We start from the raw sequence: 22,947 nt of genomic DNA, 5'->3' as shown, positions 1-22,947 counted from the left end.
TATATATAAAAACATATAACACTATGCATTTTTTATATGTGTGTGTAATGTTAATTTATTCAGAAAACCTGCAAACAGGATATTAAATTAATGTTTGCGCCCACTATGTACAGAAACTGTCATGTATTGTTTATACTACATATCAGCACTCAAATACAAAAACAAAAAGATTGTGTGTACCCCAACTGCAACCACACAACAGTTAACTTCCAAAATTCATTATATATAGAAAAACAAACAGCAAAAATGGTGTGGTGTACTAAAATCTTAGATGCGTGAGAACACCAATAAAATAATATATTGTTAAAAAAAAATCAGCGTGCATTCAGTATATGGATATATGGATCTTCAAAACCTTTATAGGCATTACAATGATCCAGACATGAAGTGGATCTTCTCAAGCTTTAATCTAATCACTTTAAAAACATACAAATACAACAGTGTAAAATCACACATAACAATAAAAAATAAAAAAAATAATAATATTGCACTCTCAAACACTCAGCAACTAAATGTGTGAAGACCAACTCACATATTATAAAGCTTAATATCAGCTCAGTCTTTATTGGAGTACAAGGGCATAATCCCCACTTATGGATACAGGTCTCATGCTAGCAAACAAATGAATAAATGGCAATCCAAAAGAAGAAAGAGAAGGAAATGCAATAGTGTAATATTGTAACTTTGAATTCTTGCCAGCATTATGACTGTCAGGGCATTATTGGAAATGTAGTCCACAACATCTGGAGTGCATAAGGTTGCCTAGCCCTGTAATAGAGGATGGTAAGGAGATGATTACATCACCATGGTAAGAAGGACAAAATCAAGGATCACATGACAGATACACAGGGGCCATATTTAAAAAAGGCACACTAATGGAAAATGCATCTTAATGTCCAAGATATGATATAAAATAAACAGTAAACGTAAAAACATAAAAATAGAACATACTACAGTAGTTAAGTACTTTGTATGAGTTTGATGAGAGTTTAGAAGTGTACATAATAAAAGTAAGGGAAATAAAAAAATACAAAACAAAAGACTGAAAAGACATATTAATTATTTATAAAAATAAGATTAATATAAATGTAGCGGAGCTCCCTGTTCCCTGGCTGGGTACCTCCGCCAAGGATCGCTTCCTAGCTGGAACTGGTGAAATCCTCAGCGCTTCTGCCCCAGTCGTGTGGCTTGACTGGGGTCCTCCTGGAGCCACTCCGTCCTGGAACAGGATAGGGAACTGGCTCTATTTCCTCCCAGAGACTGGACGACACACAGTCCTGGGTGCTCTAGTGTTTACAAGGACTTTCCCCGCTGAATCCTCCACAAGCTGGAACAAGGTGCTGAGTAGTGACTAGACAGCACATAGTTCTAGAAGTACAACTGATTTTAATGAGCCAAACTCAGCCTTGTATGCACAATGTATTCAACACAAGCCCCTCCCAGGAATCTCTGGGCCTGGGACATAATTGAGTTAATGACCAGTAAGCTAATTATCTCTCACAAAAAGAGATCCCAACACAAAATATAAAAACATAAAAGTACCACAAAACATAATAAAAACATACAATAACACTTCAAATACATCCCCAAATAGCCCTGATCTAAGCGCCCAAGTTCTCCAAATAGCGCTCAGATCCATGCAGTATAGGGGAAACGTTACAGAACTGTAAATGTTACAGTTCTGACCAGACGCACACGTGGTCCAATGCCCAAAATAGTTCTATGGCAGTTGGTGCTTTTGCCAGTCAACTTTCAGGAGCTCCTGCATCCAAAATATGGGGTGCTCTGCCTTGTTCTCAGGTAGCATTTGTTCCCCTTAGTCTCAGACACCTTCCTTCTAAAAAGCGCTCTCCCGGCATGTTGCAAAGTGGTTCAAAACCACAGACCAAGTTGTCCTGGAACCACACAGTCACCTCATGTCGAAAACAGTTCCATAACATCGTGGCTATGTCCCACTGAGGTGGATGGGGACCCACAAAGTCCTCATGCCGAAATTAGTTCCATAGTGGTCGTGCGTGGTGGTCATGCGAACGGCCACCATGGAGGTAGTGTTCGGTTCTATTCGAATGAAGGGAAAGTGCCGAACCAGGGAAAGCTGCTAATGGGGCTGGGCAGGGTAACTCCCAAACGGTGCCTCAGACCTAGACCATAGTCAGTGGGCAGGATGCCGACTTACACACTCCTCCAGGAGTCCGTGGCAATCGTTCATGGTAAGGCGTGTTTATATATAACTAATAATATGAAACAAATAATAAAATGTATGTATGAAATGTGGAAAATATTAAACAAATAATTTCTTTATAACAGAATATAATAATAAATTAGAAACATATACATTTGGTCTAAAGTAAACTCTAATAAAAAAAAGTTTAGAAAAAAAACTGTCCCTACTTGATAAAGACATCAACGAATTGAAGGAAAAGCTACTCCCTTTTACAGATACTCAGGAACACAAAAAAAATCCATACTAATCCAAAGGAAATAGAAAATATTAAAATAAGCACAAAACACAAGAAAATAAGAAAGTACAATAGGGACAAACAAGATTGCTCAAATAACAGAGACAGGACATACCACCAAAACAATAGGTATATTTCTGAGATACCAATACAGATGGGTAGAATCCCATTGTTTAGTGTGTGTGCTGATATCTGAAGAAATGGTCCAAAAAGCAGCTCCAAAATCTCAATCATATCAACAACGAATTATACCTTTATTTTTTTTTTGCCATAGTCATCCTTACTGAATAGTTTTGTATGGCATGCTGTAAAAAATAATTTAATTAAGCTTGTTCTTTTTTCTGCTATATACAAAAGGTAATATTAAATAAATTAAATTACATTTGTTGAATCTAAAGAACTGGGTCATCATACACATTATCTCTCTTAACAGGCTCAATAAATGCAGCTGTAACTTTGAAGAGAATATAATGTAATCTATACTTTTCTAGAAAATATATAGATAAAAAAAGCTATTTCATCAGTCATCATTTTGATCTTCTTAATTTTTACTAATATGTGTGAATAAAAAAAAACGAAAAGAAAAGAGCTTCAGGCACTCAGAAATTCATCAAGTGGCATTTACAGACGAGATGGAATAGAATGTATAAAGAAGTATCACAGCATCCCCATGGCCAGAATGACCCAGTATCACTGCACAGTCATATGAGCTCACATGTGGTCTGTAAATGAGGTATGACGGCAAGAGTAACCTCCCCAGGTAGCTTCTCCTCTCCACGACAATCATGCAGCAAGCATTACATTTTTGTTAAACTTAATTTGTCTATTATTTACTAATACATTTATTCTATACTTTTTTATCATTTTAAATGGTAATTCTTTTTATTTTATTTTCCAAAATGTCTTATTATTAATTCTATAAAATGGTATATGTTTCTATACATAATGCTGCCCTTTTGATATGAGAAAAATAATGTGAGAAAAATATGATAATGCACAATGTATAGTTACATAACACGAGACCACTTGAACTTTTTAAATGTGTTGACATGAATAATGCTGTCAATTCTGTCTATCAATTGCAATCACATATAAAGTATCACCTTGCTTTCTAAAGACTTTTTACATCTTTATATGTATGTATAGAATGCAATTTATTACATTATTCATCTATCTAAGTGCCAGTGATATAGATGGATATTCCATTACTGTCATTTCATATATATATATGAACCATGATGCTTTCTCTATTAATACATTTCTTAATGATGTAAGATGATGACATGCTTGTTTGCAAACAGTTTTATGCTATTTAAACAATTGTTTGTGGAGTTACTCATATGAAATAATTTACTATAGCTTACATTACAGCTTGCTTTGCACTTTATTATATATGTTGAAAGTAATCTTGATTTTGACCCCCTTTTGAGATTGGTAACAGTTCTGTATTAAGATCATGAAACAAAACATTTCTTAACAATCAGTGTTTTTAGATTGCAACATAAAGGGGACTTCTATTCTTGTTTTATATCATGTTTATGTTGGTTTCTTCAGTGTTCTTCTATAACCCTCCCAAGAATGTTTCACACATCCAAAATACATATTTAAATCAAGCTTACAGTTACCACTCTTATTTCAAGGTAGACAACATAACTTTCCTCACCATGACCAATATTTTGTTGTATTTCAAACATGTCCTCTCAGTTGGGGAACTAATGAAGATAGGACCCTGGTGCAAGAAATGTTTTAGGATCTTCTCAAGTGCAAGGATGGCCCCATCTGTCGTACAACTCCCACAATGGGTATCTACCATTTGCTCGTCCTTGCAAAGTTGCATTTGTGTGCAGTGTTGCATCTAATGGTGTATTTGTATGTACTGTTGCCATTGTAAAGCTGTGTGTTAATGTAGTGGTGTGTTTGTATGTAGTGTTGACTTTTAAATATAGGTGCACATTTGTGTGCTGTATGGTTGTTGAGTGAATGGGCGTGTGTGTATATCATTTAGGCGTTTAAATGCAGGGGTGTGTTTGTATGTAATGTTTGCGTTTGGTTAGAGGGATGTGTTTGTAAGTAGTGTTTGGCTTTTAAATGTAGGTATTTGTGTGTAGTATTGGTGTTTCAATGAAGGGGTGTGTTTGTATATAATTTTGGAGTTATGTGTTTGTATGTAATGTTTGTCTTTGATTGCAGGGGTGTGTGTTGCATGTAGTATTGGCATTTGATTGCTGGGATGTATGCGCATACACATATATACTGCCACATACACACACCCTGACATACAGATACACACACTGACACATACACACAAATACTCATACTGACACACACAGACACACACACGCATAGATACACACACAGATACAAGCACACACAGATACACACAGTTACACATATACACAAATTGACATACACATAGATGCATACACATGCCTGTTATCATTTTTATTTTTGCAACAACCCTCCAGCTAGTATACTTTTAATGAGCAGGAAGACTACTTGCTTGGGGTCCTGCTACTGCTGGCTCTCTTCTTCCTTCCCCCACTCCTCTGCTCTTCTGCATCACACATGGGTCTCCCTGTAGCTGGGAGGAAGTGATCAAACTCACATCCCCCAGGCTGCCGATGTTACAGGGGCTCGGTCATGCTGTTAAAGGTCTGTGGTCGGGTCCATGTTCAGCAATACCCATCGGGTAGTGCAATGTGCTGGACCTGGTGCAGCCTGTGTAGTTCTGCCACTATGTTCTCTGTACTTTGAGAGCAACTAGATTCTAGAAAACATTTTGAGCTATTTAACATGCCCAAAACATATTGGTTTTAAGTCTCTCTAGATTTTATTTGAAGCCTTAATATTGGTCTCGTATCTTATAAGCAGTACCATAATTAGATATTAAGCGCCCAACAGCTATTCATCTGTGAGTGAATCCAAACTGACCCTAGGTCTATATCCATTGGGCCTACCTACTCTCTTTGAAGGTATTTGAATATCTTATCAATGCTACAGAACAGATAGTTTCTGTAGGGAAGGATGTAAGCAATTGTAGGTCACTAAACATGTTCCTAAAGGTTGGAAACATGTTGGGAATTTTTGGTTGCAAATGTCTAACAGCTGTTAAAAATAACAACAGCTTACAGCTTTTAATTAACATCTGATTAAAAGCAGCAGCGGAGCTAGGGCCGGCACACTGAGGGCATATTGCCACGTGGTGGGCATGTGTCATTAGGGGCCTGGTCGTGCACTGTGGTCTTTTAACAATGTGACTGGGCCCCGGAAATATGGCTTCACTTCCTTCCATAGTGAATAGATTATGCGTGAGGGAAGGAGAAGGCAGAGCGGATGGCGGGACTCAAACTAGGAGAGCCTAGTTACTAACTCCAAACAGTATTAGCCAGCAGAAAAGGTAGGAAACTAGAGGGTGGCTAAAAAAAATAAAATTTTGACCACCAGTTTGTTTCTGTATGTGAATCAGTGTGTGTGTCTGTATGTATGTGTATCTGTATGTGTGTCAGTGTATATATATATATATATATATATATATATATATATGTGTGTGTCAATGTGTGTGTCTGTGTATCTGTATGTGTCAGTGTGTGCATCTGTGTATCAGTATGTGAATACCTGTACAAAATTTAAAACAGAGAAAGGACACAAATGGCGCTAAATTAATAAGATCCGGTGCAGCAAAAACCACCGAAGTGTAATGTCACCACTTACACTAAAATGTGATAAATTCTGGAAAATAGAGTGATTTGCGCACACAGAAAAGACAAGTGTGAGTTTTACCTCTTACACAGGGTATTCTTGTGTGTTCACACTACATACAGTATGCATCACCGGGGCGGGGCCGGGCCGCCGGGCCGACTGGCCGCCATCTACATGGGCTCCGGCACTACACCTCAAGAAACAACCCTTCATACGGCCCCAGATTGATTAAAAATCGAAATCCGCATTGCCCCCCGACGAAGGAGAGGCTCCGGTACGCGCCTGTTACTCGCACGTACCTTGCTGCCTGAGAGCAGGCGGAGAGCACCGAGTCCGGCCTACACGCAGCACCTGAACATAGGCGGCCGTTACAAGCAGCATGGCACCGCGGAAAGACGCATCACCACCCCGCCACATGACGAGCACTTCAGGCAGGGGGGGCCCGGGGCGCGGCGCGGCCCTGCCCCCCCCCCATGGCCGACGGGGGTTACCCCGGCCACATGGCGGCGACACGGGCCGCAGCGGGGGCCCCCGCACGGGCTCTGTGCCGACTGCCTAAACTGGCAAGGGCCAAGTACTGGCAGGCCAGCCAGCTGAAAAGAAAACAAACAAGGGAGATGAAGCCCACATATGAGGGGACACCGAGACAATATTGAAAGGTCAGGGCAAGGGGCCCTATGAAGATTGCCCACAATGGGAGGCCGACCAGGAAGCCCCGAGCAGAACCCGGTGATGCAGGGCGCCAGATGGACCCCCTGCGGCGGATTCCGGCCAGCAGGAAAAGTGAGTGCCCCAGCTTCTGGGTTTGCGGGGTCCCCAGAGAGCTATGTCCCTGCTGCCGCGAGCCCGGTGGGGCGGGACAGCGCAGCCATTCCGGCGGACTGGTGGCCGGGAGCGGCGTGCACCGGCCCTAAGTATGTGGCCGGCACAGGAGAGACACAGGGACACGAGCTTTACTGGGTCTGAGGTTGAGATGGGGAGGTGCAGGGAGTGGGTGGCCCATGGACTCTAGGTGTGGGGAGTCGAGTGGTCTGCTTCAACCCCCGAGTGCCCACAGCGCAGCGGAGGACTCAGGTGCTGGGCTGGGACCAGCCCGGGGGGGACGGATGGAGGCTCGGCAGCATGGGAGACGCACCGCGGCCAAACCAGGGAAGGCCCTCATTGGACAGCTATTGAAAAATGCCCCCGCACCTGTCATGGAGTGCATGAAATAATATACATACAATGGGTGGAATAGTTCGGTTCAGGGTAAAAGACGATGGTATGGAAACAAATGGAATAACTGTGGAGATAAAAATAGTGTACAAGCACCTAGTGCAATATCATACAGTACAAGTAAAAACAACGTAAACTGAGTTCTTTAGTACTCACAAGGAGGGAGCCAATTGGAAATGGCTCAATCCAGATGCCTGTGGGATAGTTAGAAGGGATCCCACTCCCTTCCAAAGTGCAAATAGTGCTTCACCAGTTTCAAGGAGGAATGTCCACACCAACAAAATGTTAGGGACTAAATCCTTTTAATGAAGATGAATAAAATGCAGGTAGTAATGTATAATACAAACAAAAAAGCAAACTCAATAAAATCCACTAAGATTGTGGTAAAATATAAAAGTCCTCTGTGGGGGTAAAAAAAACTTGCAAAACGCGTTTCGCCCAAGTCCTGGGCTTCCTCAGTTGCTGATGGTGTCCTGTTTGGAGGTATCCTTATGTATCTGCTCGGGGAGATGCTTACTGCCGTGTTCGCGCGCTTTCCCCGTTTCCGGTCGCGCGTCTATGACGTGTTTCCGGTCCGCGATCTGTAAACTGGATCGTTGTTGGAACGCATATGCGTTCCACATATTCAACAAACTTTATTGTTCTCGTTTTTCAGTCCGTGAACGGTAGGAATATCGAATAAAATGTTTGTTTTAAATGAAGTGCATAGAGAAGTGAAAATAGGTTAATCAAACAGATACATATATTCATAAATAGAACATATAAATGAACAGAAATGCAAAGTATTATAGAAACCCTTAAAGATAAAGGAAAGTATATTCCTAAGTGTGCCTATTATTAATTATCTTATCTTAACAGTAGTTCAGATCTTCTTTGTAAAAATATATAGAGATTGTATCTCTCTGAAAGTCTAATTTTATGTATATATGTCTGATATGTTGAATTTTATGATCTAGTGTTATATGATCCACATGGCTCAATATTTTTACTCTCTTTTTCTGTAATACGTTTTAGATTCCCCTTTTAGGAATTGCCCTTCCTTCTCTTCTCGATTACATCTCCCAGAAAGTTTTTATTAAATTATTAATATTTTTACAAAGAAGATCTGAACTACTGTTAAGATAAGATAATTAATAATAGGCACACTTAGGAATATACTTTCCTTTATCTTTAAGGGTTTCTATAATACTTTGCATTTCTGTTCATTTATATGTTCTATTTATGAATATATGTATCTGTTTGATTAACCTATTTTCACTTCTCTATGCACTTCATTTAAAACGAACATTTTATTCGATATTCCTACCATTCACGGACTGAAAAACGAGAACAATAAAGTTTGTTGAATATGTGGAACGCATATGCGTTCCAACAACGATCCAGTTTACAGATCGCGGACCGGAAACACGTCATAGACGCGCGACCGGAAACGGGGAAAGCGCGCGAAAACGGCAGTAAGCATCTCCCCGAGCAGATACATAAGGATACCTCCAAACAGGACACCATCAGCAACTGAGGAAGCCCAGGACTTGGGCGAAACGCGTTTTGCAAGTTTTTTTTACCCCCACAGAGGACTTTTATATTTTACCACAATCTTAGTGGATTTTATTGAGTTTGCTTTTTTGTTTGTATTATACATTACTACCTGCATTTTATTCATCTTCATTAAAAGGATTTAGTCCCTAACATTTTGTTGGTGTGGACATTCCTCCTTGAAACCGGTGAAGCACTATTTGCACTTTGGAAGGGAGTAGGATCCCTTCTAACTATCCCACAGGCATCTGGATTGAGCCATTTCCAATTGGCTCCCTCCTTGTGAGTACTAAAGAACTCAGTTTACGTTGTTTTTACTTGTACTGTATGATATTGCACTAGGTGCTTGTACACTATTTTTATCTCCACAGTTATTCCATTTGTTTCCATACCATCGTCTTTTACCCTGAACCGAACTATTCCACCCATTGTATGTATATTATTTTGTGATTTTTGTGTGGATAGAGAGGTTACCACACGGGTGTTTTGAGTGTTTTGGTATCTATTTGGGTAACACGCTGTGACTCTATATTTTTATTTCTTCATGGAGTGCATGAGACCTAAAACCAGTGAGAGACATTACTTCTTACTTGAAAAGCACTATATACAGCATCATGACTTATGCACGTTAAGCTTCTGTTACATGTTCAATGGTTCTGGAGGACTAAAAAGCTTCTATAATATGCTCATGCTATACATTTTTAGACATGTAAACATTAGTTACTATATCATATAAAATACGAGGTCTATGCAATAAGAATGATGCTATGTGTGGCTGCATACATAATCATTGATTGCTGCATTAACACAAACATATGTCTTTGAAACATTCAGGATCTCTTGGATGGCTAATACACACATTGCTTAAGTTGCCAGCGGCTAATGCATGACTCGTTATGCTTAAAACCGCTACGAAGCTCCTACAGGGGCCAAAGTTTATTGTTAATCATTAAATTATAAGGGCTGTGCATGACCCGACCGAGCGCAATGACATGCACGCTACGAAAAACATGTATACCTGCCATAATGCTTATGCTTTGTTAAATCTTGGTATGCCTTTCTATGTGCTAAACTTTGCGCCCCTACGTAGGCAGACACTGGCTTTGCTAAAATTAACTGTGGACAAGCAATCTCTAGGCATACAGCTAGCATAACATGTTACATTTGTCCATTATGTACAGTCGGTGCTGTAACATACGCAAATGCATTCCTGCAAAGTGTATATACGTTCAAATGTTCTGATCAAAGCGCCTCTGCGCAGGCGATATTCCGCATTCACTTTTATGAACCGATACTTAAGCCTCTGCGTAGGCGACTGTTTGCTTTAATGAAAATCTATCTGATATGAGAACTCAAGACTCGATACCAATAAACATATTTAAAACAGTATGCATCACCTATATACAGGTAAATAAAATACACATAGTGTAAACTGTAAAAAACAAATAATGTTTTAAAAGTGATGTATATCATCAAACTCACACTTTTCAGAGCCCATTTAAAGTTGGCTCTAGACTTATAGCGCTTTTCATCTCACTCTTGAGATATCCAGTATTGGAAAGATGTATACATCCACAGGAACTTGGAACTGGTGGCTTGCAGTGATGCTCCAAAAAGTCCAAGGCAGGTGTGTAGTTAAAAGTGTTTTATTCCAAAAGTTATTTTAAAATACAAAATATGTATATATACACAGTAAAATATATATATATTAGCAGCACAACGCGTTTCAACCTTTCAGTAGGTCTTTCTCAAGTGCATCTGGTTTTACAATGGGCTCCAAAGCCCTAATATATGCCAAACAATCAATTAATTACCTTAATGATACTACACATCTGTGGATATGTTCCCACCCATGTCCAAACATGGTCACAGCCGGAAGTGTTATGCCACACTCAATATGGCTACATTTCCGTCTGTGTACTTCTGTCCCCAGCCCCCCCAACATGTCCGATATTACATTTATCTTTATCAGTCCGTGTTCCTCCAGTTCGCTGTTTCTTCTTTCGGTCTCCTTTTCGCCGCGTCATTTCCGTTGGTGACGTCGTGATGTAGTCCGATACGTCACTTCCGGTTGTAGTTTTTCCGGTCTATCGTGATCTTCCAGACAATTTTGGCGCACAAATGTCCATCATTAAGAAGGGCAAAGTGCCAATAGTTCATATTGCACATAGATAGGAGGACAAACGTTTAAAAGGAAGGGGAAAAGACATATTAATGTTGGGAAAAGAAGGGAAGGTATTCATGTCTGGACATTAGTGGAGCATTTTTAAAAAAATATAGATAATAGACAATAGGATGAGAAAACATATCCCAAAATAATTCTTAATGTTAGGAAATGCCACCATTACATGGATATTACCCCCTCCATCCAAAAGTGCCATTTTTAAGACAAAAGATATATAGGAAATGTATATAAAATATATGTGTACATATATTCCCTATTATAAAATGCTATTAATCTCAAAATCGATGTTGAGACCCAAGGGAGATAAGGTGCGTATTTCAAAGATCCACTTTACTTCTTGGGTGCTTAGTTTTTTAGGGAGATCCCCTCCTCTCCAGTGGGAATTAATTTTGTCTATAGCAAAAAAGGTTAAAAAACTAGGGTCTGAGCTGTGTTTTTCTAAAAAGTGCTTAGATACACTGTGGTTTATAAAACCTTTTTTGATATTCCTAACATGTTCACTTATCCGTACTTTTAGTGGCCTCGATGTTTTACCCACATATTGAAGGCCACATGTGCAGTTTAGTAGGTATATCACATTTTTTGAGTGACATGTGATCATAGGTTTAATTTTAAATTCTTTTTTAGTGCTAAAGGATTTAAAAGCTATTACGTGCTTTTCTTTTTTGTCTGTGCTCTTACACGCATTGCACATCCCACAGTGATAGAAACCTTGTTGTGCTTTTGACCAATTATTTAAAAAATTATCATTTTGAGGTGTAGGTTCTAAAAAGCTTCTGGTTAAAATTTGCTTAAAATTCCTCGCTCCTCTAAAAATAAATCTTGTTTTGGACCTAAAAACTCATGTATCTCCTCATCCTGGCATAGGATGTTCCAATTTTTGTTAATAATCTTTTTGATCATCCCAACATTGCTGGAGTAGTCAAAAATAAAAGGGATCTGTTCTTTCCTATCAGTTGGCACATCACATTTTCTCTTATTCTTCAGAAGGGGGGACCTATTTAATGCGGATATTTCCTGGATCTGAGTGTCAAGAGCAGTCTTGTCATATCCTTTTTGTATAAACTGTTTCTTTAACAGGCAGGCCTGGTTTACAAAATCCTGTTGCTTTGTGCAATTTCTGCGTAGCCTAAGGAATTGTCCCCTGGGGATATTTGACAGCCAGGGCTTGTGGTGGCAGCTGTCAACCTCAATATAACTGTTAATATCGACTTGTTTAAAAAAAGTGCGAGTGGCTAAAACACCGTCACAAACATAAATATTGAGATCTAAAAAGTCAATGCTTGTGTCACTCACACTTTTCGTTAAACGAATCCCCCAATCATTCTGATTGAGAGAATTAAAAAAAGTGCTAAAAAGGTCACCAGACCCCTTCCAAATTATAAAAATATCATCAATATATCTTTTATATAGGACCAGGTTCGCACCAAAGCCATGCTCTTGGTAAATAAAAGTACGTTCCCAAAAGGCCATAAAAAGGTTGGCATAGCTCGGTGCGAACCTGGTCCCCATGGCTGTGCCTCTAATTTGTAAAAAGAAATCATCTTTAAACCAAAAAAAGTTGTTGTTTAAAATCATCCGTATGCCATCTAAAATCAAATTACGTTGGGTGATATTGTATTTATTGCACTCCTGTAGGTAGAAATCGGTAGCCTCACACCCCTTCTCATGTTCAATAATGGTGTAAAGACTTGTTACATCACATGTGATGAAGAGATAATCATCTTCCCATTTAAAATCGTTAAGGGTATTAAGCAAACTCATTGAATCCTGAAGATAGGATGGACATTTTTTCACCAAAGGCTGAAGATGGAAGTCTATGTACTGGGACAAAGGTGATAAGATAGAATTTATACCCGATATTATGGGGCGTCCTGGTGGGTTGACGGGATCTTTATGTAGTTTTGGTAATACATAGATTACCGGTATACGTGGGTGATCTAGGGATAGGAAAGATAGTTCCCCTTTATTTAAAATACCTTCTTTTTCTCCTTGGTCCAAAAAGATTTGATATTTTTTCTTTATCTCTTGTGAAGGGTCTTTTTTCAATTATATATATGTATTAATGTCCTCAAGTTGCTTTTCTATTTCCTTTAAATATTTTATTGTGTCCATTATGACCACCCCACCGCCTTTATCAGCCGGTTATATAACTATCAGTGGGTCGTCTTTTAATTCATCTAGACTTTTTTTCTCCTCAAATGTCAGATTGAAACTATGTTTGGAAAGGGGTTTTATCTTATATATGTCTTCCAGGCATGCCTTTTCAAAGACTTTCATCGAATCTGATTTAAGAAATGAGGGATAAAAATTAGATTTCTTTTTCAATTCCGTGTGTACAATACCCACACTGTCCTCACTTGTTAAAAATGGTGTAATGGCCGTATTAGGTTCTGATTCTTTCCTCTTAAAAAACTTTTTAAGGCATAGCTTGCGACTAAAACGATTAAGATCAACAAAAGTCTCAAATTTATTCAAAGAGCAGCTTGGCGCAAATTTAAAACCTTTGGTTAAAACCTTTGTCTGTGCATTAGTTAAAACTTTTTCGGATAAATTAAACACCTCTATATCATTACACGTTTCCTCCTTGCTCCTAACATGATTTCTCCCTCCTCGCCTTCCTCTTCTATTGCTCTGTTCCTTTTTTGAGGGGTACTTTTTGGGTGGTTTGTCCATCTTCCTCCTTTTTCTAAAAAAATGTTGTTAGACTCATCTTTATTTTCTCTTAAAAGTTCAAACCTATTTTCTAGTGGAGTTTCAAAGCACCTTGTCCTTCGGGGGGTGGTATATTTCCTAGGGCTCTTTCTCCAGTTCTCTTGATTTTTCTGTCTCTCCCCATACTGGGGCCATTTTTTGGGGGTAATGGGTTTTTGGGCCTTCACTGGTCTCTCCCTTAGTCTTTCATTTCTCCTAACTTGCATGTTTCCCTGGTATCTATCTCTCTCCTGAATTTGGATTGGTCTTTTATGATCTTGTCTCTGATTTGGGAATTTAACCGGGGATCTGGTGTGTGTTGTCCTTGGGCCTCGTTTATTTTTCTCATATAGGTTCTGATCTTTATGGTGATGAGGGTTCTTTCTTACTCGGTTATTGCCGTAATCATCCATATCTCTTTGGAATTTGCGTTTCTTAGTTGCTACCAAAGAATTCTCAATCCTCTCAATATTTAGTCTTACTTTTTCGGCTAAGCTTTCAAAATCTTTAGTGCCCACAAAGGGTTCTAGGCGTGACTTAATTTCTTTGATTTGTTCATCTATTTCTATTAGATTTTCTTTTCTCTCATGAATAATTATATTTATCATGGTTATAGAAAAAGATTCTAGAGCCGACGTCCAGATTTTTAAAAAACTTTCTTTTTCCCTATTAAAGGTTGGGAATTTTGTGAACCTTAGACCTCTGGGAGTGATTTCTTTCTCTAAATATTTTTCTAAGGTAAAGATCTCCCATTTCACTTTTACCTCTCTGATCATTAATTTTTCTAGTTGGTTTACCATTTCATCCAAGTTATCGCTAATTATGATGTTAGGTTTAGCTTCTGAATTAATTTCCTCAAATCTTTTCAAAGCATAATTTTCCCAATCTTGTCTTAATTGGAATAGGGACATATTGCCTGAGGTGTGTAAAGCAGCCGTCCTTAAAAAGTGACACAAACAGTACAAAATTTAAAACAGAGAAAGGACACAAATGGCGCTAAATTAATAAGATCCGGTGCAGCAAAAACCACCGAAGTGTAATGTCACCACTTACACTAAAATGTGATAAATTCTGGAAAATAGAGTGATTTGCGCACACAGAAAAGACAAGTGTGAGTTTTACCTCTTACACAGGGTATTCTTGTGTGTTCACACTACATACAGTATGCATCACCTATATACAGGTAAATAAAATACACATAGTGTAAACTGTAAAAAACAAATAATGTTTTAAAAGTGATGTATATCATCAAACTCACACTTTTCAGAGCCCATTTAAAGTTGGCTCTAGACTTATAGCGCTTTTCATCTCACTCTTGAGATATCCAGTATTGGAAAGATGTATACATCCACAGGAACTTGGAACTGGTGGCTTGCAGTGATGCTCCAAAAAGTCCAAGGCAGGTGTGTAGTTAAAAGTGTTTTATTCCAAAAGTTATTTTAAAATACAAAATATGTATATATACACAGTAAAATATATATATATTAGCAGCACAACGCGTTTCAACCTTTCAGTAGGTCTTTCTCAAGTGCATCTGGTTTTACAATGGGCTCCAAAGCCCTAATATATGCCAAACAATCAATTAATTACCTTAATGATACTACACATCTGTGGATATGTTCCCACCCATGACCAAACATGGTCACAGGCGGAAGTGTTATGCCACACTCAATATGGCTACATTTCCGTCTGTGTACTTCTGTCCCCAGCCCCCCCCCCCCAACATGTCCGATATTACATTTATCTTTATCAGTCCGTGTTCCTCCAGTTCGCTGTTTCTTCTTTCGGTCTCCTTTTCGCCGCATCATTTCCGTTGGTGACGTCGTGATGCAGTCCGATACGTCACTTCCGGTTGTAGTTTTTCCGGTCTATCGTGATCTTCCAGACAATTTTGGCGCACAAATGTCCATCATTAAGAAGGGCAAAGTGCCAATAGTTCATATTGCACATAGATAGGAGGACAAACGTTTAAAAGGAAGGGGAAAAGACATATTAATGTTGGGAAAAGAAGGGAAGGTATTCATGTCTGGACATTAGTGGAGCATTTTTTTTTTAAATATAGATAATAGACAATAGGATGAGAAAACATATCCCAAAATAATTCTTAAGTTATATTGAGGTTGACAGCTGCCACCACAAGCCCTGGCTGTCAAATATCCCCAGGGGACAATTCCTTAGGCTACGCAGAAATTGCACAAAGCAACAGGATTTTGTAAACCAGGCCTGCCTGTTAAAGAAACAGTTTATACAAAAAGGATATGACAAGACTGCTCTTGACACTCAGATCCAGGAAATATCCGCATTAAATAGGTCCCCCCTTCTGAAGTATAAGAGAAAATGTGATGTGCCAACTGATAGGAAAGAACAGATCCCTTTTATTTTTGACTACTCCAGCAATGTTGGGATGATCAAAAAGATTATTAACAAAAATTGGAACATCCTATGCCAGGATGAGGAGATACATGAGTTTTTAGGTCCAAAACCAAGATTTATTTTTAGAGGAGCGAGGAATTTTAAGCAAATTTTAACCAGAAGCTTTTTAGAACCTACACCTCAAAATGATAATTTTTTAAATAATTGGTCAAAAGCACAACAAGGTTTCTATCACTGTGGGATGTGCAATGCGTGTAAGAGCACAGACAAAAAAGAAAAGCACGTAATAGCTTTTAAATCCTTTAGCACTAAAAAAGAATTTAAAATTAAACCTATGATCACATGTCACTCAAAAAATGTGATATACCTACTAAACTGCACATGTGGCCTTCAATATGTGGGTAAAACATCGAGGCCACTAAAAGTACGGATAAGTGAACATGTTAGGAATATCAAAAAAGGTTTTATAAACCACAGTGTATCTAAGCACTTTTTAGAAAAACACAGCTCAGACCCTAGTTTTTTAACCTTTTTTGCTATAGACAAAATTAATTCCCACTGGAGAGGAGGGGATCTCCCTAAAAAACTAAGCACCCAAGAAGTAAAGTGGATCTTTGAAATACGCACCTTATCTCCCTTGGGTCTCAACATCGATTTTGAGATTAATAGCATTTTATAATAGGGAATATATGTACACATATATTTTATATACATTTCCTATATATCTTTTGTCTTAAAAATGGCACTTTTGGATGGAGGGGGTAATATCCATGTAATGGTGGCATTTCCTAACATTAAGAATTATTTTGGGATATGTTTTCTCATCCTATTGTCTATTACCTATATTTTTTTTAAAATGCTCCACTAATGTCCAGACATGAATACCTTCCCTTCTTTTCCCAACATTAATATGTCTTTTCCCCTTCCTTTTAAACGTTTGTCCTCCTATCTATGTGCAATATGAACTATTGGCACTTTGCCCTTCTTAATGATGGACATTTGTGCGCCAAAATTGTCTGGAAGATCACGATAGACCGGAAAAACTACAACCGGAAGTGACGTATCGGACTGCATCACGACGTCACTAACGGAAATGACGCGGCGAAAAGGAGACCGAAAGAAGAAACAGCAAACTGGAGGAACACGGACTGATAAAGATAAATGTAATATCGGACATGTTGGGGGGGCTGGGGACAGAAGTACACAGACGGAAATGTAGCCATATTGAGTGTGGCATAACACTTCCGGCTGTGACCATGTTTGGACATGGGTGGGAACATATCCACAGATGTGTAGTATCATTAAGGTAATTAATTGATTGTTTGGCATATATTAGGGCTTTGGAGCCCATTGTAAAACCAGATGCACTTGAGAAAGACCTACTGAAAGGTTGAAACGCGTTGTGCTGCTAATATATATATATTTTACTGTGTATATATACATATTTTGTATTTTAAAATAACTTTTGGAATAAAACACTTTTAACTACACACCTGCCTTGGACTTTTTGGAGCATCACTGCAAGCCACCAGTTCCAAGTTCCTGTGGATGTATACATCTTTCCAATACTGGATATCTCAAGAGTGAGATGAAAAGCGCTATAAGTCTAGAGCCAACTTTAAATGGGCTCTGAAAAGTGTGAGTTTGATGATATACATCACTTTTAAAACATTATTTGTTTTTTACAGTTTACACTATGTGTATTTTATTTACCTGTATATAGGTGATGCATACTGTATGTAGTGTGAACACACAAGAATACCCTGTGTAAGAGGTAAAACTCACACTTGTCTTTTCTGTGTGCGCAAATCACTCTATTTTCCAAGATGTGAATACCTGTGTCTGTGTGCCATGGGCCGAGGCGGGCAGGGGAGCTCACAGGACCTCCATTCCATGCAGGGCCCGCGCTATCCGAGCTTCAGCCCCATTGTATTTCATGATGGGCCGAGGGGAGGGGGGTTTAAGATCTCCCTCACTGGCCTACATGCAGTGTGATGCGGCCGCCAGCTGTGGAGGGAGAGAGACAGGAAAGGAGCCGGAGGAGTTCTATCTTGAAGCTCTGCCAGGTTCCCCTCGCTAGATCCGGAGCATTGCCATGGCCATCTTATGAGAGTGCACTCTAGCCCTGCAGCCTAGAGTTCACTCACCACTAGGACCACCAGGGATAGCAGCACAGTCCCCCCTCCCAGTCAAAAGGTGAGAAAGGAGGGGGGATACAATCAATGCTTGTTTTTCTTTTTTTTTTTTTTCTTTTTTTTATTTATATATATTGACAATAATCTGCCCTCCCAACACATAAGCCCTCCAAACATATTCACACACCAGCACCCTCACTCACACATACAGCCCCCTGACATACACACTGCACCCCTGACATTCACAGCACCCCCACTCACAAACACACACACTGCACCCCTGACACCCACAGCACCCTCACTCACACACAGAGCACCCTCACACACACACACACACACACACACAAACACACTCAAAACACCCTCACTCACACACAGCACCCTCACTCACACAAACACACACTGCACCCGACACTCACAGCACCCTCACTCACACACACTGCATCCTCAAACAGACACAGCTTCCTCACAAACACAGCACCCTCACTCACATAAAGCACCCTCATACCCACTACTCCCCTCACACACACACACAGCACCCCTCACACACAGACACTGCACCCATTACACACACTGCACCCCTCACACATTCACACAGCACCCCTTAACACACTGCACCACTGACACACACACAATACTTCCAAACATATATGTATATATACTACAGAACCCCTCACATACATACAGCACCTCTAAACACATTACATTCCAGACACACACTAGATCGCTTACCCAACTCTGGATCATCTACACACATACACACATTAGTTCCCTATATGCACTCTGAATCCTCTATATACACACACACTCATTCATTCACTCACTGGGTCATTCAAACACACACTAGATCAAATACATACCCACACACACTGTAACACCTACGCACACACTACATTCTTGAATTACACACTCTGGATCCCCTATGCACACAATAGATTTCTTTTAAGCAAGCATCCCCTACATACTACATACTACATTCCCTAAACACACCACACTCTATACAACCCCTACACACACTACATCACCTATACACACACTATAGCCCATATGTACACACTCTCTATATCCCCAATGTCCCCTATACACAATCTCTCTGCAGCACCTAGACACACATACATTACATTACACAAATACAACACAACTGAAACCAACCTATTTACACATAAGTACACCACAATCAGCTCACTCTACACACACGTAATCCCACAAGCAGGTAAAAACACATGCACAGTACTCTTTCCTGGCATTTTTGTCTTCTGGTATACCCTCTATGTACACCAGAGACAAGTTTCAAGCAAACACAGTGTAATCATGTTATTACATTTGCTTGCGCTGTGCAGAACAAATACTGGGCCTTTTCCTCATGCTAGAGCTCTTCAGCAGAACTCTGCGCATGGTCTGCCCTGGAAGAGCATTGAACCAACATGCTCACTTTGTGATGGGGCGTGCTTGTCATTGGTAATGATAAAACACCCTATTTGGCCCTTCCCCTTCTCAATGGGCCACTGTGATTAAAAAATGCCCAGGCTGAATTTTCTTCCCAGTCCGGCCCTGACTGCATATATGTGAGTATCTGTGTATCTGTGTGTTTGTGTATCTGTATATGTGTCAGTGTGTTTCTGTGTGCCTGTGTATCTGCATGTGTGTCTGTGTATCTGCATGTGTGCCTATCCATCTACCTTTTGGCCACCCTTGTGATTGGGAAGTCTAACAAAATTCTTGCACCAGTCTCCTCTCTATGTTAATTCCGCCACTGGTTAAAGCCATTTATTAAATATTACGTTTTGTAATATGGATGCAGTCAGTAATCACTAACATTAGTTCCATCCATTTTAATGATTACTGATTAATTGCAACAAGAATGGAATCGATTCCCATGTTGGATAGAAAGTAGTGCACTTCAGGTAAGCATTTGATTTAATGTACCGTATATACCCGAGTATAAGACGAGTTTTTCGGCACATTTTTTGTGCTAAAAAAGCAACACTCGTCTTGTACTCGAGTCAAGGTCTGTATTATGGCAACTTACATTGCCATAATACAGACCAGGACCACCGGGCTTGTTGGGGTCAGACAACGAACTGTTACTTACCTTTACAGCAGCTCCCCTGTCAGCTCCGTTCTGCTCACAGTGTAATTATTAATTGTAGAAAATAGTCTAGGCACTCCAACGAATTCCCAAAAATAGGCAATTTTATTAGAACAATCAATAATTTAGCTAAATCAGCCATGTTTACAATTGCATTAGCTGTATCTCTTTAAGAGACATTAAAAGTATTTTTCCCTTGCGCGATAGAACGCATGCGCATTATGACTAGCATCTTGCTTTGATTTTTTTCTATGATATGCGATAGTGCGCATGCGCGATTCGGCGCATGCGTGGTACGATTATATCCGCTCACACATACCCATTCGTGCGCGATCATGATTGGGTTATACTTGATCATGTGATCGGCACTAGTGGCGATCTCTTACTGGTTCGAGATGGTCACATGATTTAATCCATGTGACTAGACCCGGAAGTGTAAGTATTTGATGCTCTCTTATGCTTCCAATTGAGCTAATATTATCTTATTTATTTAAAATCATTGGATACATCTTGTGCATCATTAAGCAATTGAATTTAATGGATTAATAAATTAAGATTTAATTGGCTGTTTATCTATGCTTTTTGACATCCCTAATAACTCATGTCATTATTATATACACCTATATACTGTGCATTATATATGTGCTTCAGTAGCTTGATAAAGACCCTGAGGGGTTGAAACGTTGCTGTGTAGTTCTTGGTTCTAATAAAATTGCCTATTTTTTGGAATTCGTTAGAGTGCCTGGACTATTTTCTACAATTAATAATTTCATATTTGGTCCTTTTTTGGTACTGGATTCCTGGATGAAGGGTTGAGTGCACTTCCACTTTTTCTCTTATACCTGCTCACAGTGTAAGTCTCGCGGCACCAGTGGCCGTAAGAGCATTGCCACAGGTTACAGTGGCAACGCTCAGCGTGGCACGCAGACCGCAAGACTTACACTGTGAGCAGAACGGAGGAGCTGCACGGAGGTGAAGGGAGCTGACAGGAGCTGCTGTAAAGGTAAGTAACAGCTCACTGCCAGCCCCCCCACTGAACAGCCAATGCCACTGGACCACCACGGATTCACATAGCCCCCCTCCCTGGCCATGCAACAAGCAGGGAGGGGGAACAAAAAAATAAAATGAAACAAAAAAATAATAATAATAAATATTAAAATAATATAAAAATATATATATATATTAAAATAATAAAAATGCCCTCCCACCACCCAGTTTACACACACTACACAAACACACGCACAATCTGCGTTATATACACACAGAGTGTGTGTGTGTGTATATAATGCAGAGTGTGTGTTTGTATGAGTGTGTGTGTGTATATAATGCAGAGTGTGTTTGTATGAATGCAGTGTGTGTATATAATGCAGAGTGTGTGTATATAATGCACACACTCTGCATTATATACATACACACTCATACAAACACACACTCTGCATTATATACACACACACTCATACAAACACACACCGCATTCATTATATACACACACTGCATTCATACAAACACACACTGCATTCATTATATACCCACACACTGCATTCACACAAACACACATTCTGCATTCATTATATACACACACTACACACTACACACAAACACACACACACACTGTAAATGAATATTCAATTAATGTAATTTTATTGGGATCTAATATTATTTAGAAATTTACCAGTAGCTGCTGCATTTCCCACCCTAGTCTTATACTTGAGTCAATAAGTTTTCCCATTTTTTTATGGTAAAATGAGGGGCCTTGACCTATATTCGTCTTATACTCGAGTATATATGGTATATTTTATTCCTGGTGATTTTGCCAGTGCAGTGAATAGATTAAATTAATAGCAACCTGAATATAAAGAAAATAAACTATAGATAACAAGTTAAATTTAAAATATGTTTTTAAAGGGACACTCTAAGCACCTTATCAGCTTAAAGGGACACTATAGTCACCTGAACAACTTTAGCTTAATGAAGCAGTTTTGGTGTATAGAACATGCCCCTGCAGCCTCACTGCTCAATCATCTGCCATTTAGGAGTTAAATCCCTTTGTTTATGAACCCTAGTCACACCTCCCTGCATGTGACTTGCACAGCCTTCCATAAACACTTCCTGTAAAGAGAGCCCTATTTAGGCTTTCTTTATTGCAAGTTCTGTTTAATTAAGATTTTCTTATCCCCTGCTTTGTTAATAGCTTGCTAGACCCTGCAAGAGCCTCCTGTATGTGATTAAAGTTCAATTTAGAGATTAAGATACAATTATTTAAGGTAAATTACATCTGTTTGAAAGTGAAACCAGTTTTTTTTTCATGCAGGCTCATAGCCAGGGGAGGTGTGGCTAGGGCTGCATAGACAGAAACAAAGTGATCTAACTCCTAAATGACAATGAATTGAGCAGTGAAATTGCAGGGGAATAATCTATACACTAAAACTGCTTTATTTAGCTAAAGTAATTTAGGCGACTATAGTGTTCCTTTAAAAGAACATTATAGCATTAGGAATATAAATCTGTATTTTACAAAATTGCAATGTTTTGCAAAGCAGTCTGAACAACTGGCTCATTACAATG

The sequence above is a fragment of the Pelobates fuscus genome, chromosome 9 (genome assembly GCF_036172605.1).
Source record: "Pelobates fuscus isolate aPelFus1 chromosome 9, aPelFus1.pri, whole genome shotgun sequence".
Lineage (NCBI taxonomy): Eukaryota > Metazoa > Chordata > Amphibia > Anura > Pelobatidae > Pelobates > Pelobates fuscus.
Note: the sequence above shows the minus strand (reverse complement) of the source record.